Source organism: Arachis hypogaea, chromosome 20 (assembly GCF_003086295.3).
Source record: "Arachis hypogaea cultivar Tifrunner chromosome 20, arahy.Tifrunner.gnm2.J5K5, whole genome shotgun sequence".
NCBI lineage: Eukaryota > Viridiplantae > Streptophyta > Magnoliopsida > Fabales > Fabaceae > Arachis > Arachis hypogaea.
The window spans coordinates 48262484-48275600 of NC_092055.1; the positions used below are offsets into that span (position 1 = coordinate 48262484).

General features: G+C 41.4%; 1 non-coding gene across 1 annotated transcript; it reads right to left on the reverse strand.

The window, feature by feature from the left end:
• Window positions 1–9986: 9986 nt before the first annotated feature.
• On the reverse strand, window positions 9987–10094 carry LOC112787009 (small nucleolar RNA R71). Its single transcript, XR_003194448.1, has one exon. It is a non-coding gene; the product is annotated as a small nucleolar RNA R71 (small nucleolar RNA).
• Between the last annotated feature and the right edge of the window lie 3023 nt (window positions 10095–13117).

Consider the following 13117-nt stretch of genomic DNA (forward strand, 5'->3'; position numbering starts at 1 on the left):
CTCTGGGTGATCCTTCTTCGACTTCCACTGGGATCAATGCCACCATTCCATAAGCTAATCGGAAAGGTGATTCCTTTGTGGTGGAGTGTGGAGTTGTTCGATATGCCCATAGGACTTGTGGGAGCTCTTCCGCCCAGGCTCCTTTTGCATCTTGTAATCTCCTTTTCAACCCAGCCAGTATAACTTTGTTGGCAGCTTTTGCTTACCTATTAGCCTGGGGGTGTTCTACGGATGTGAATTGGTGTTTAATTTTCAAGTCGGCCACCAATTTTCTGAAGCCTGCGTCTGTGAATTAAGTGCCATTATCAGTGGTAATGGAGTATGGGACCCCGAACCTTGTGATAATATTTCTGTATAAGAATTTGCGACTTCTTTGAGTAGTGGCATTAGCCAGGGCTCTGCCTCGATCCATTTTGTGAAATAGTCTACCCCCACGATGAGGAATGACTTGTCCTGATCCCTAAGGGAACGGCCCAAGGAGGTCGAGTCCCCATTTTGCAAATGGCCAGGGTGAGGTTACGCTGATGAGCTCCTCTGGTGGGGCGATGTGAAAATTAGCGTGCTTTTGACATGGTGGACATGTCTTTACAAATTCCATTGCTTCATTTTGCAAAGTTAGCCAATAGAATCTGGCCCGGAGTACTTTTTTGGCGAGGGCTCGTGCTTCAAGGTGGTTGCCACAAATGCCACTGTGTACTTCTTCTAAAACTTCTTATGTGTTGGAAGTCGGCACACATTTTAACAGTGGTGTTGAAATCCCTCTCTTGTATAGAGTATTGTTTATGATGGTGTAGTATTGTGCCTCCCTTTTAAACCTCTTTGCCTCCTTCTTATCTGTAGGGAGTGTTTCTGTTTTGAGGTAATTAATTATGGGAGCAATCCATCCTTGATCCAGACTTGTTATGGTTAGGACCTTTTCTTCTTTCGAGATTGACGGGTTCTGCAGCATCTCTTAGATGAGGCTTCTATTGTTGCCCCCTGGTTTGGTGCTGGCTAATTTTGAGAGTGCATCAGCTTGAGCATTATGTTCTCGGGGTATGTGTCAGACCTCATATTCCCCGAGTTATCCGAGCTGTTCCTTGGTTTTGTCCAAGTACTTTTTCATGGTGGGATCCTTGGCTTGATAACTCCCCACTATTTGTGAAGTGACTACCTGTGAGTCAGTGAAGATGATAAGCTTTTGAGCTCCAACCTCCTTAGCCAGCTTCAAACCATCTAGTCATGCCTCAGACTCAGCTTGGTTGTTTGAGGCAGGGAACCCAAATTTGAGAGAAAGTTCGATTTGGGTTCCCTGGTTGCTTTCAATTATAACACCCATGCTACTTCCAATTTTATTTGAGGAACTGTCTACGTAGAGATTCCACTCTGTAGGGATACCCGGGATGTCTGTAAATTCTACAATGAAGTTGGCCAAATATTGTGATTTGATGGCTATCCGAGCTTCATATTGAAGATCAAATTCGGACAACTCGACTGCCCATTGTAGAATTCTTCCTACTAGATCTATTTTCTGCAGGATGCCTTTTATGGGCTGGTTGGTCTGAACCTTGATGATGTGGGCTTGGAAATATGGGCAAAGTCGTCGAGATGTTAGTATGAGAGCATAAGCAAATTTTTCTATCTTTTGATAGTTCAATTCGGACCCTTGTAGTGATTTACTGATGAAGTATATGGGTTGTTGTCCACTATCATCTTCTCAGACCAGTGCTGAGGCTACTGTCCGATTTCCTACTGCAAGGTACAACACAAGTGGTTCTCCTTCCCATGGCCGAGTTAGGATAGGTGGTTGTCCCAAGAACCTTTTGAAATCTTGGAAGGCCTGCTTGCACTCTATTGTACATTCGAACTTCTTTCCTTTCTTTAGTGTGGTGTAGAAGGGTAGAGATCTTATTGCCGATCTGGCTAGGAATCTCGACAAGGCTGCCAATCTACCATTGAGTTGTTGTACCTCTTTGACACAGGTCGGACTCTTCATGTCGAGTATAGCCCGGCATTTATTTGGATTTGCCTCGATTCCTCTTTGTGTGAGCATAAAACCCGAGAATTTACCGGCTTCTACTGCGAAGGTGCATTTTGCCGGGTTAAGTCGCATGCTGATGAGCGGATAATTTATACACTTTTTGGCATTGTTTTTAGTACGTTTTTAGTATATTTTAGTTAGTTTTTATTATGTTTTTATTAGTTTTTAAATAAAAATCACATTTCTGGACTTTACTATGAGTTTGTGTGTTTTTCTGTGATTTCAGGTATTTTCTGGCTGAAATTGAGGGACCTGAGCAAAAATCTGATTCAGAGGCTGAAAAAGGACTGCAGATGCTGTTGGATTCTGAACTCTCTACACTCGAAGTAGATTTTCTGGAGCTACAGAAGCCCAATTGGTGCGCTCTCAATTGCTTTAGAAAGTAGACATCCTGGGCTTTCCAGAAATATATAATAGTTCATACTTTGTTCAAGATTTGATGGCCCAAACCGGCGTTCCAAGTCATCATAGAAATTCTGGCGTCAAAACGCTAGAACTGGCATAAAAGCTGGAGTTAAACACCCAAACTGGCACAAAAGTTGGCGTTTAACTCCAAGAAAAGCCTCTACACATGAAAGCTTCAATACTCAGCCCAAGCACACACCAAGTGGGCCCAGAAGTGGATTCTGCATTATTTACTCATTTCTGTAAACCCTAGGTTACTAGTTTTCTACAAATAGGACCTTTTGCTATTGTATTTGGGAGACTTTTACATACTTTTCATCTTGGAACTTGTATGTTCACGCTTTGAGAGGCTGGCCATTCGGCCATGCCTAGACCTTTTGTTCTTATGTATTTTCAACGGTAGAGTTTCTACACACCATAGATTAAAGTGTGGAGCTCTGTTGTTCCTCATGAATTAATGCAAAGTACTGTTATTTTTCTATTCAACCACAATAATGGTGGAAGAAATAAGTTTAGCAATAGCAAGCCTTTTCCATCATCTTTTCAGCAACAAACAGAGAATTCTAAGTAGAGCCACTCTGACTTAGCAACTGTAGTCTCTGATTTAATTAAAACCACTCAATGTTTCATGATTGAAACAAGGACTTCTATTAAAAATTTGGAGGCACAAGTAGGTCAGCTGAGTAAGAAAGTTACTGAACTTCCTCCTAGTACTCTCCCAAGCAATACAGAAGAGAATCCAAAAGGAGAGTGCAAGGCCATCAACCTAACCCACACGGCTGAACCTGGAGAGGAGGAAGAGGCAGTGATCTCCACTGAGGAAGACCTCAATGGACGTCCACTGGCCTCCAAGGAGTTTCCTAATAAGGAACCATGGGAATTTGAGGCTCACACTAAGACCATAGAGATTCCATTGAATTTACTTTTGCCATTCATGAGCTCTGATGAGTATTCTTCCTCTGAAGAGGATGAAGATGTTACTGAAGAACAAGTTGCTAAGTACCTTGGAGCAATCATGAAGCTAAATGCCAAGTTATTTGGTGATGAGACTTGGGAGGATGAATCCCCCTTGCTCACCAAAGAACTGGATGACTTGACTAGGCAGAAATTACCTCTGAAGAGACAAGATCCTGGAAAGTTCTCAATATCTTGTACCATAGGCACCATGGCCCTTGAGAAGGCTCTGTGTGACCTAGGGTCAAGCATAAACCTCATGCCTCTCTCTGTAATGGAGAAGCTAGGAACCCTTGAGGTACAAGCTGCAAGAATCTCACTAGAGATGGCAGACAATTCAAGAAAATAGGCTTATAGACTTGTAGAGGATGTCTTGGTGAAGGTTGAAGACCACTACATCCCTGCTGATTTCATAATCCTAGACACTGGGAAGTGTATGGATGAATCCATCATCCTTGGCAGACCCTTCCTAGCCACATCAAAAGCTGTGATTGATATTGACAGAGGAGAACTGGTCCTTCAAGTGAATGAGGACTCCCTTGTGTTTAAAGCTCAAGGATCTCCCTCTGTAACCATGGAGAGGAAGCATGAAAAGCTTCTCTCAATGCAGAGTCAAACAAAATCCCCACATTTAAACTCTAAGTTTGGTGTTGAGAGGCCATCATCATGCTCTGAGTATCTGTGAGGCTCCATGAGAGCCCACTGTCAAGCTAGTGACATTAAAGAAGCGCTTGTTGGGAGGCAACCCAATTTTACTTATATATGTTAAATTTCTATTTTCCATTTTTATTTTATATTTTCTATAGGTTGATGATCATGTGAAGTCACAAAAACAATTGAAAAAGCAAAAACAAACTGAAAAATAGAATGAAAAATAGCACACCCTGGAGGAGAAGCCTACTAGCATTTAAACGCCAGTAAGGACAGCAGAATGGGCGTTAAACGCCCAGTCTGGCACCATTCTGGTGTTTAACGCCAGAAAAGGGCATGAAGCAGGCGTTAAACGCCAGAAATGGGTAGCAACCTGGCGTTTAACACCAGGATTGGCAGCAGAGGGCATTTTGCACGCCTAATTGGTGCAGGGATGAGAAATCCTTGACACCTCAGGATCTGTGAACCCCACAGGATCCCCACCAACCTCAACTCACTCTCTCTCTTCTTCACACCTTTTCATAATACTCTTCCCCAAAATCCCCTCACCTATTGTTCATACCCTGGGTTGAGCTGTCCGACCCAGGATGTTTAGCGACATGGCGACCGACCTCTTCAGGTTCGACTATCCGATCACTTCTTAAAGGGATCGGCCAAATCAACAGGAAAGCCCAATAAAGGGCCCGAATAGAGGAACACGGCCCAAATCCAAAGGCAATCCAAGCCCATAGAGATAAAGGCGGCTCCCTCGAAGATAAGCTGACTTCACTCAAAATAAGATAAGATAAGACCTGATAACTAACTTATCTTATCAGAAAGGTCAGCCCACACCACTATAAATACACTGGAGCACCCAAGTATAACTCATACTCTGATTCTACAAAAAACATGCTTAATACCCGTGCTAACTTAAGCATCGGAGTCTCTTGCAGGTACCCCCCACCCTCCAGTGACGAAGGAATCAGCAGTGCAGCCAGCCAACTAGTCGGACACCATCGCTCCGGCTGCCCCCCGCCGGCCGGACACGTCGGCACCGACCAGTACAGAAGATCTCGACCGAGATCGACCTCCAGTTTCAGGTAACCCTCAGAACATTGGCGCCGTTGCCGGGGAACCTGGAAGTCATCCCAACACCATGGCGGACGGCCATGACAACGACCATGACTCAGATCTAGAAAACAGAACACCGCATAAGAACGTGGACACTACATGGAAGGATGCTCCGGAATCCAACGGAGACAAAAGCTCACCAAATCCGGGAGCAATAGAAGTGCTTCAAGATCGCTTAAAGCAACTTGAGAAAGAAACCCAACAACAACGGGAGATTGGAAATGATCTGTAAAGAGAGGTACGGCGACGTCGAGAATTGGAAGAAAAACTACAACAATTAGAAGCCGATCTCAAATCAAAAGCTCCTCGGACCACTCCTGAGGAAAATTCACGCAAAGAACAAGATCCATTCACCAGGAAAATCATGAAAACCAAAATTCCAAAAGACTTCAAGCTGCCGGATATGATGTTGTATGATGGCACCACAAATCCCAACCATCATCTCAACAATTTCAGAAGCAGAATGTACCTTACCGATGCCTCAGATGTCATTCGCTGCAAAGCTTTTCCAACAACTCTCACGAAGACAGCAATCAGATGGTTCGACAACTTACCTCCAAAGTCCATCTCAAACTTTGACGACTTGGCCAAAAAGTTCCTGGCCAGATTCTCCATCCAGAAAGATAAGGCCAAGCATGCCCACAGTTTACTAGGGATCAAGTAAGGAGAACGGGAGAGCCTCCGCAATTACATGGAGAGATTCAACAAAACATGCATGGACATTCAAAGCTTACCAACAGAAGCCGCCATCATGGGACTCATCAACGGCCTACGGGAGGGACCTTTTAGCCAATCTATATCAAAGAAGTACCCTACCTCCTTAGACGAAGTACAGGAACAAGCAGAAAAATACATCAACATGGAAAAAAACGCTCGGTTGGGAGAAACCTCCAAATCCGGGGTCCCCTACCGAGATAAAGACAAGGAATCCAAAAGGAAAGAAGATCGGCAAGGGGAGAAAATAAAAAAATACCACAATTACACTCCTCTCAAGGTATCCCTAGTTGATGTATACAAAGAAGTCTACCACACGGAGAAAATACCCCCAGCTCGGCCTCTCTGATGAGCGGATAATTTATATGCTTTTTGGCATTATTTTTAGTATGTTTTTAGTATATTTAAATTAGTTTTTATTATACTTTTATTATTTTTTAAATAAAAATAACTCTTCTAGAATTTACTATGAGTTTCTGTATTTTTCTGTGATTTCAGGTATTTTCTGGCTGAAACTGAGAGACCTGAGCAAAAATCTTATTCAGAGGCTGAAAAAGGACTGCAGATGCTGTTGGATTCTGACCTCCCTGCACTCGAAGTGGATTTTCTGGAGCTACAAAAGCTCACTTGGCGCGCTCTCAATTGCGTTGGAAAGTAGACATCCTGGGCTTTCTAGCAATATATAATAGTCCATACTTTTCCTGAGATTTGATGGCCCAAACAGGCGTTCCAACTCAGCTCAAGAATTCTGGCGTTTAACTCCAAAACTGACACAAAAGCTAGAGTTAAACGCCCAAACTGGCACAAAAGCTGGCGTTTAACTCCAAGAAAAGTCTCTACAGATGAAAGCTTCAATGCTCAGCCCAAGCACACATCAAGTGGGCCCGGTAGAAGATTTCTGCATTAATTACTTATTTTTGTAACCCTAGGCTACTAGTTTTCTATAAATAGGACCTTTTGCTATTGTATTTTACACACTTGATCATACTTTGGATCTTTGATAAGTCTTAGACACGTTTGAAGGCTGGCCAGTCAGCCATGCCTAGACCTTGTTCTTATGTATTTTCAACGGTGGAGTTTCTACACACCATAGATTAAGGTGTGGAGCTCTGCTGTTCTTCATGAATTAATACAAAGTACTATTGTTTTTCTATTCAACTCAAGTCTATTTCTTCTCCAAGATATTCATTCGTTCTTCAACTTGATGAATGTGATGATCCATGACACTCGTCATCATTTTCACCTATGAACATGTGCCTGACAACCACCTCTGTTCTACTAGCAATGGCTTGAATGTGTATCTCTTGCGTTTCTGATCTAAGATTGGAACCTTCGTGGTATAGGCTAGAATTATTGGCGGCCATTCCTGAGATCCGGAATGTCTAAACCTTGTCTGTGGTATTCTGAGTAGGATCTGGGAAGGGATGGCTGTAACGAGCTTCAAACTCGCGATTGTGGGGCGTGTGACAGACGCAAAAGGATCAATGGATCCTATTCTGACATGATCGAGAACCGACAGCTGATTAGCCGATGTTGTGACAAAGCATCAGGACCATTTTCACTGAGAGGACGGGATGTAGCCAGTGACAATGGTGATGCCCAACATAAAGCTTGCCATGGAAAGGAGTATGAATGATTGGAAGAAGGCAATAGGAAAGCAGAGGTTCAAGGGGAACAAAGCATCTTCATACGCTTATCTGAAATCCACCAATGAATTACATAAGTATCTTTATCTTTATTTTATGTTTATTTTCATCACCTTAAACTCCATAACCATTTGAATCCGCCTGACTGAGATTTATAAGATGACCATAGCTTGCTTCAAGCCGACAATCTCCGTGGGATCGACCCTTACTCACGTAAGGTTTATTACTTGGACGACCCAGTGCACTTGCTGGTTAGTTGTGCGGAATTGTGACAAAGTGTGATTCACGTTTAAGAGCTCCAAGTCCTTTGGCGCCATTGTTGATGATCACAATTTCGTGCACCAAGTTTTTGGCACCGTTGCCGGGGATTGTTCGAGTTTGGACAACTGACGGTTCATCTTGTTGCTTAGATTAGGTATCTTTTCTTCAGAATTTTTTAGAATAAATTCTAGAGTTTCAAGGTGATGTTCCCACCATCACAAAAGCTGATTGATTCTCATCAATTTAGCTATTGAATGTAATGTCCTGCTGAAGCTTGGCCAAACATGTCTAATCTCTTAGACTGAAGCTTTAGACTAACATTGCATAATTCCTGGAATTCTTATTAAAAGTTTCGATTCTCTTTATTTTCTTTTCCATATAAGTTTCGAAAATCACAAAAAAATTTATAAAATCATAAAAATCAAAAATATTTTATGTTTCTTGTTTGAGTCTAGTATCAATTTTTAAGTTTGGTGTCAATTGCATGTTTTTATTCTTCTTGCATTTTTCGAATTTATATATATTGTTCTTCATTGATCTTCAAGTTGTTCTTGATGATTTCAGTGCTCTAATCTTTAAATTCTCTTGTTTTGTGTATTTTGTTGTTTCTCATATGCATTCTCAATTTGTTAGTGTCTCTTATATGAAAATTTTTAAGTTTGGTGTCCTTCATGCATTGTTTATTTGATCTTAGTTGCAATTTTTATTGTTTCTCATCATTAAAAATTCAAAAATATTTTAAAAATTATGTCTTTTCAAGTCAATAATACAGAGAATTGAAGATTCAGAATATTCAGTAGAGGAATCAAACAGAAAAAGCTGGGCATTCAAAACGCCTAGTGAAGAAGGAAAACTGCCGTTTAAACGCCGGCCAGGGTACCTGGCTGGGCATTTAACACCCAAAGAGGTAGGATTTTGGGCGTTAAACGCCAGAATGGATGCCATTCTGGGCGTTTAACGCCAGGATGACACTAGAGGGAAGATTTTGTTTTTGGTCCAAATTTTTTTCAAATCTTCATAATTTTTCAAAATCAAATCTTTTTCAAATCATATCTTTTCAATCACATCTTTTCAAAATCAATTTCTTTTCAATGTTTTTATTTATTACTATTTTCGAAAATCCTTTCTAAAATTAATGATTTACTTCAATATTTTCTAGTTGTTACTTGCCTATTAAGAAAGGATCAAATTTTAAATTTTAAGAATCATATCTTCTAATTTCTTGTTAGTCAAGTAATCAACTTTAGTTTTAAAACTTTCTTTTTTTAATTTGATTTTCAATCATATCTTCTCAATCATATCTTTTCAATCACACCCTTTTTCAAAATTAATTTTCAATCATATCTTTTTAATTTCTGATTTCAAAATCTTTTTCAAAAAATCACTTGATTTCTTTCCCAATCTTAGTTTTCGAAAATCTCAATCAAATTTTCAAATTTCTTTTTAATTATTTCAAAATCTTTTTAATTTATTTTCAAAAATTCTTTCCCTCTTCTCACATCATTTTATTTAAGGGACTAAGACTCCTCATCAAGGTGCAATTCGAACTCTGTCCCTCTTGATAAGTTTGAATTCCCTCTTCTCCACCTCCTCCTTCTATTCTTCTTTTCCTCTGACACCTCAAGGAATCTCTATACTGTGACATAGAGGATTCCCTACTTTCTTGTTCTCTTCTCTTTCATATGAGCAGGAACAAAGATAAAGGCATACTTGTTCAAGCTGATCCTGAACCTGAAAGGACCTTGAAGAGAAAGCTAAGAAAAGCTAAAGAACAATTCTCTTTAGAAGGCCTAACAGAACTCTTCAAAGAAGAAGAAACCATGGCAGCCGAAAACAACAACAATGCCAACAATGCAAGGAAGGTGCTTGGTGACTTTACTGCACCTACTCCTGATTTTTATGGGAGAAGCATCTCAATCCCTGTCATTGGAACAAACAACTTTGAGCTTAAGCCTTAATTAGTTTCTCTAATGCAACAGAATTGCAAGTTTCATGGACTTTCATTGGAAGATCCTCATCAGTTCTTAGCTGAATTCTTGCAAATCGGTGACACTGTCAAGACCAATGGGGTTGACCCTGAAGTCTACAGACTTATGCTCTTTCCTTTTGCAGTAAGAGACAGAGCTAGAACATGGTTGGATTCAGAACCTAAGGAAAGCCTGAACTCTTGGGAAAAGCTAGTCAATGCCTTCTTGGCAAAGTTCTTTCCACCTCAAAAATTGAGTAAGCTTAGAGTGGAAGTCCAAACCTTTAGACAGAAGGATGGTGAGTCCCTCTATGAGGCTTGGGAGAGATACAAGCAATTGATCAGAAGGTGCCCTTCTGACATGCTTTCAGAATGGAGCATCATAGAAATCTTCTATGATGGTCTGTCTGAACTATCCAAGATGTCATTGGATAGCTCTGCTGGAGGATCTCTTCATCTGAAGAAGACGCCTGCAGAAGCTTAAGAACTCATTGAAATGGTTGCAAATAACCAATTCATGTACACCTCTGAAAGGAATCCTGTGAATAATGGGTCAACTCAGAAGAAAGGAGTTCTTGAGATTGATACTCTGAATGCCATATTGGCTCAGAATAAAATATTGATCCAACAAGTCAATATGATTTTTCAGAGTCTGTCTGAAATGCAAGCAGCAACAGGCAGTACTAAGAAAGCTTCCTCTGAAGAAGAAGCTTATGATCCTGAGAACCCAGCAATGGAAGAGGTAAATTACATGGGAGAACCCTATGGAAACACCTATAATCCTTCATGGAGAAATCATCCAAATCTCTCATGGAAGGATCAACAGAGACCTCAACAAAGTTTCAACAACAATAATGGGGGAAGAAACAGGTTTAGCAATAGCAAGCCTTTTCCATCATCTTCTCAACAACAAACAGAGAATTCTAAGTAGAGCCATTCTGACTTAACAACCATTGTCTCTGATCTAATCAAAACCACTCAAAGTTTTATGACTGAAACAAGGTCCTCCATTAGAAATTTGGAGGCACAATTGGGTCAGCTGAGTAAGAAAATTACTGAACTCCCTCCTAGCACTCTCCCTAGTAATGCAGAAGAGAATCCAAAAAGAGAGTGCCAGGCCATAACCACATCTCACATGGCCAAACATGGAGAGGAGGAAGAGGCAGTGATTCCCACTGAGGAAGACCTCAATGGACGCCCACTGACCTCCATGGAGTTCCCTAAAGAGGAACCATGGGAATCTGAGGCTCACGCTAAGACCATAGATATTCCATTAAATTTACTTTTGCCATTCATGAGCTCTGATGAGTATTCTTCCTCTGAAGAGGATGAAGATGTTACTGAAGAGTAAGTTGCTAAGTACCTTGGAGCAATCATGAAGCTAAATGGCAAGTTGTTTGGTAATGAGACTTGGGAGAATAAGAGATTACCTCAAAAGAGACAGGACCCTGGAAAGTTCTCAATCCCTTGTACCATAGGCACCATGACCTTTGAGAAGGCTCTGTGTGACCTAGGGTCAAGTATAAACCTCATGCCTCTCTCTGTAATGGAAAAGCTAGGGATCATTGAGGTACAAGCTGCAAGAATCTCACTGGAGATGGCAGACAATTCAAAGAAACAGGCTTATGGACTTGTAGAGGATGTCTTGGTAAAGGTTGAAGGCCACTACATCCCTGCTAACTTCGTAATCCTAGAGACTGGGAAGTGTATGGATGAATCCATCATCCTTGGCAGAGCCTTCCTAGCCACAGCAAAAGCTGTGATTGATGTTGACAAAGGAGAATTGATCATTCAAGTGAATGAAGACTCCCTTGTATTTAAAGCTCAAGGATATCCCTCTGTAACTATGGAGAGGAAGCGTGAAGAGCTTCTCTCAATACAGAGTCAAACAGAGCCCCCACAGTCAAACTCTAAGTTTAGTGTTGGGAGGCCACAACCAAACTCTAAGTTTGGTGTTGAACCTCCACATTCAAATTCTAAGTTTGGTGTTGGGAGGTTCCAACATTGCTCTGAATATCTGTGAGGCTCCATAAGAGCCCACTGTCAAGCTATTGACATTAAAGAAGCGCTTGTTGGGAGGCAACCCAATCGTCACTATTCTATGATAATTTTTTATTTTCTATTGTTATTTTATGTTTTTTGTAGGTTGATGATCATGTGAAGTCACAAAAACACTTGAAAAAGCAAAAACAAAGTGAAAAACAGAATGAAAAACAGAACACCCTAGAGGAGATAGTTACTGGCGTTTAAACGCCAGTAAAGGTAGCAGAATGGGCGTTAAACGCCCAGTCTGGCACCATTCTGGGCATTTAACGCCAGGAATGGGCAAGAAGCTGGCGTTAAACGCCAGAAATGGGCAACAGCCTGGCGTTTAATGCCAGGATTGGCAGAAAGGGGCGTTTTGCATGCCACTTGGTGCAGGGATGAGATATCCTTGACACCTCAGGATCTGTGGACCCCACAGGATCCCCACCTACCCCACCACTCTCTCTCTTCTTCACCCATTCACTAATCACCTCAATACCTCTTCCCCAAAAACCCCTTACCTATCAAATTCCACCATTATCTTCACCACTCACATCCATCCTTCATAAAACCCCACCTACCTCACCATTCAAATTCAAACCACTTTCCCTCCCAAACCCACCCTCTATAGCTGAACCATACACACCCCTCTCACCCCTATATAAACCCATTTTCACTCCTTCATTTTCACACAACCTAAACACTATTTCTCCCCCTTGGCCAAAACACAAAGCCCACTCCATCTCCTCTATTTCTTCTTCTTCTATTCTTTCTTCTTTTGCTCGAGGACGAGCAACCTTTTAATTTTGTTGTGGTAAAATCTAAAGCTTTTTGTTTTTCCATAACCATTTATGGCACCAAAGGCCGGAGAAACCTCTAGAAAGAGGAAAGGGAAGGCAAAAGCTTCCACCTCCGAGTCATGGGAGATGGAGAGATTCCTCTCAAGGGTGCATCAAGACCACTTCTATGAAGTTGTGGCCAAGAATAAGGTGATCCCCGAGGTCCCTTTTAAGCTCAAAAAGGGCGAATATTTGAAGATCCGACATGAGATCCGAAGAAGAGGTTGGAAAGTTCTCACCAACCCCATTCAACAAGTCGGAATCTTAATGGTTCAAGAGTTCTATGCCAATGCATGGATCACCAAGAACCATGATCAAAGTGTGAACCCGGACCCCAAGAATTGGCTTACAATGGTCCGAGGGAAATACTTGGATTTTAGTCCGGAAAATGTAAGGTTGGCATTCAACTTGCCCATGATGCAAGGAGATGCACACCCCTACACTAGAAGGGTCAACTTTGATCAAAGGTTGGACCAAGTCCTCATGGACATATGTGAAGAGGGTGCTCAATGAAAGAGTGATTCAA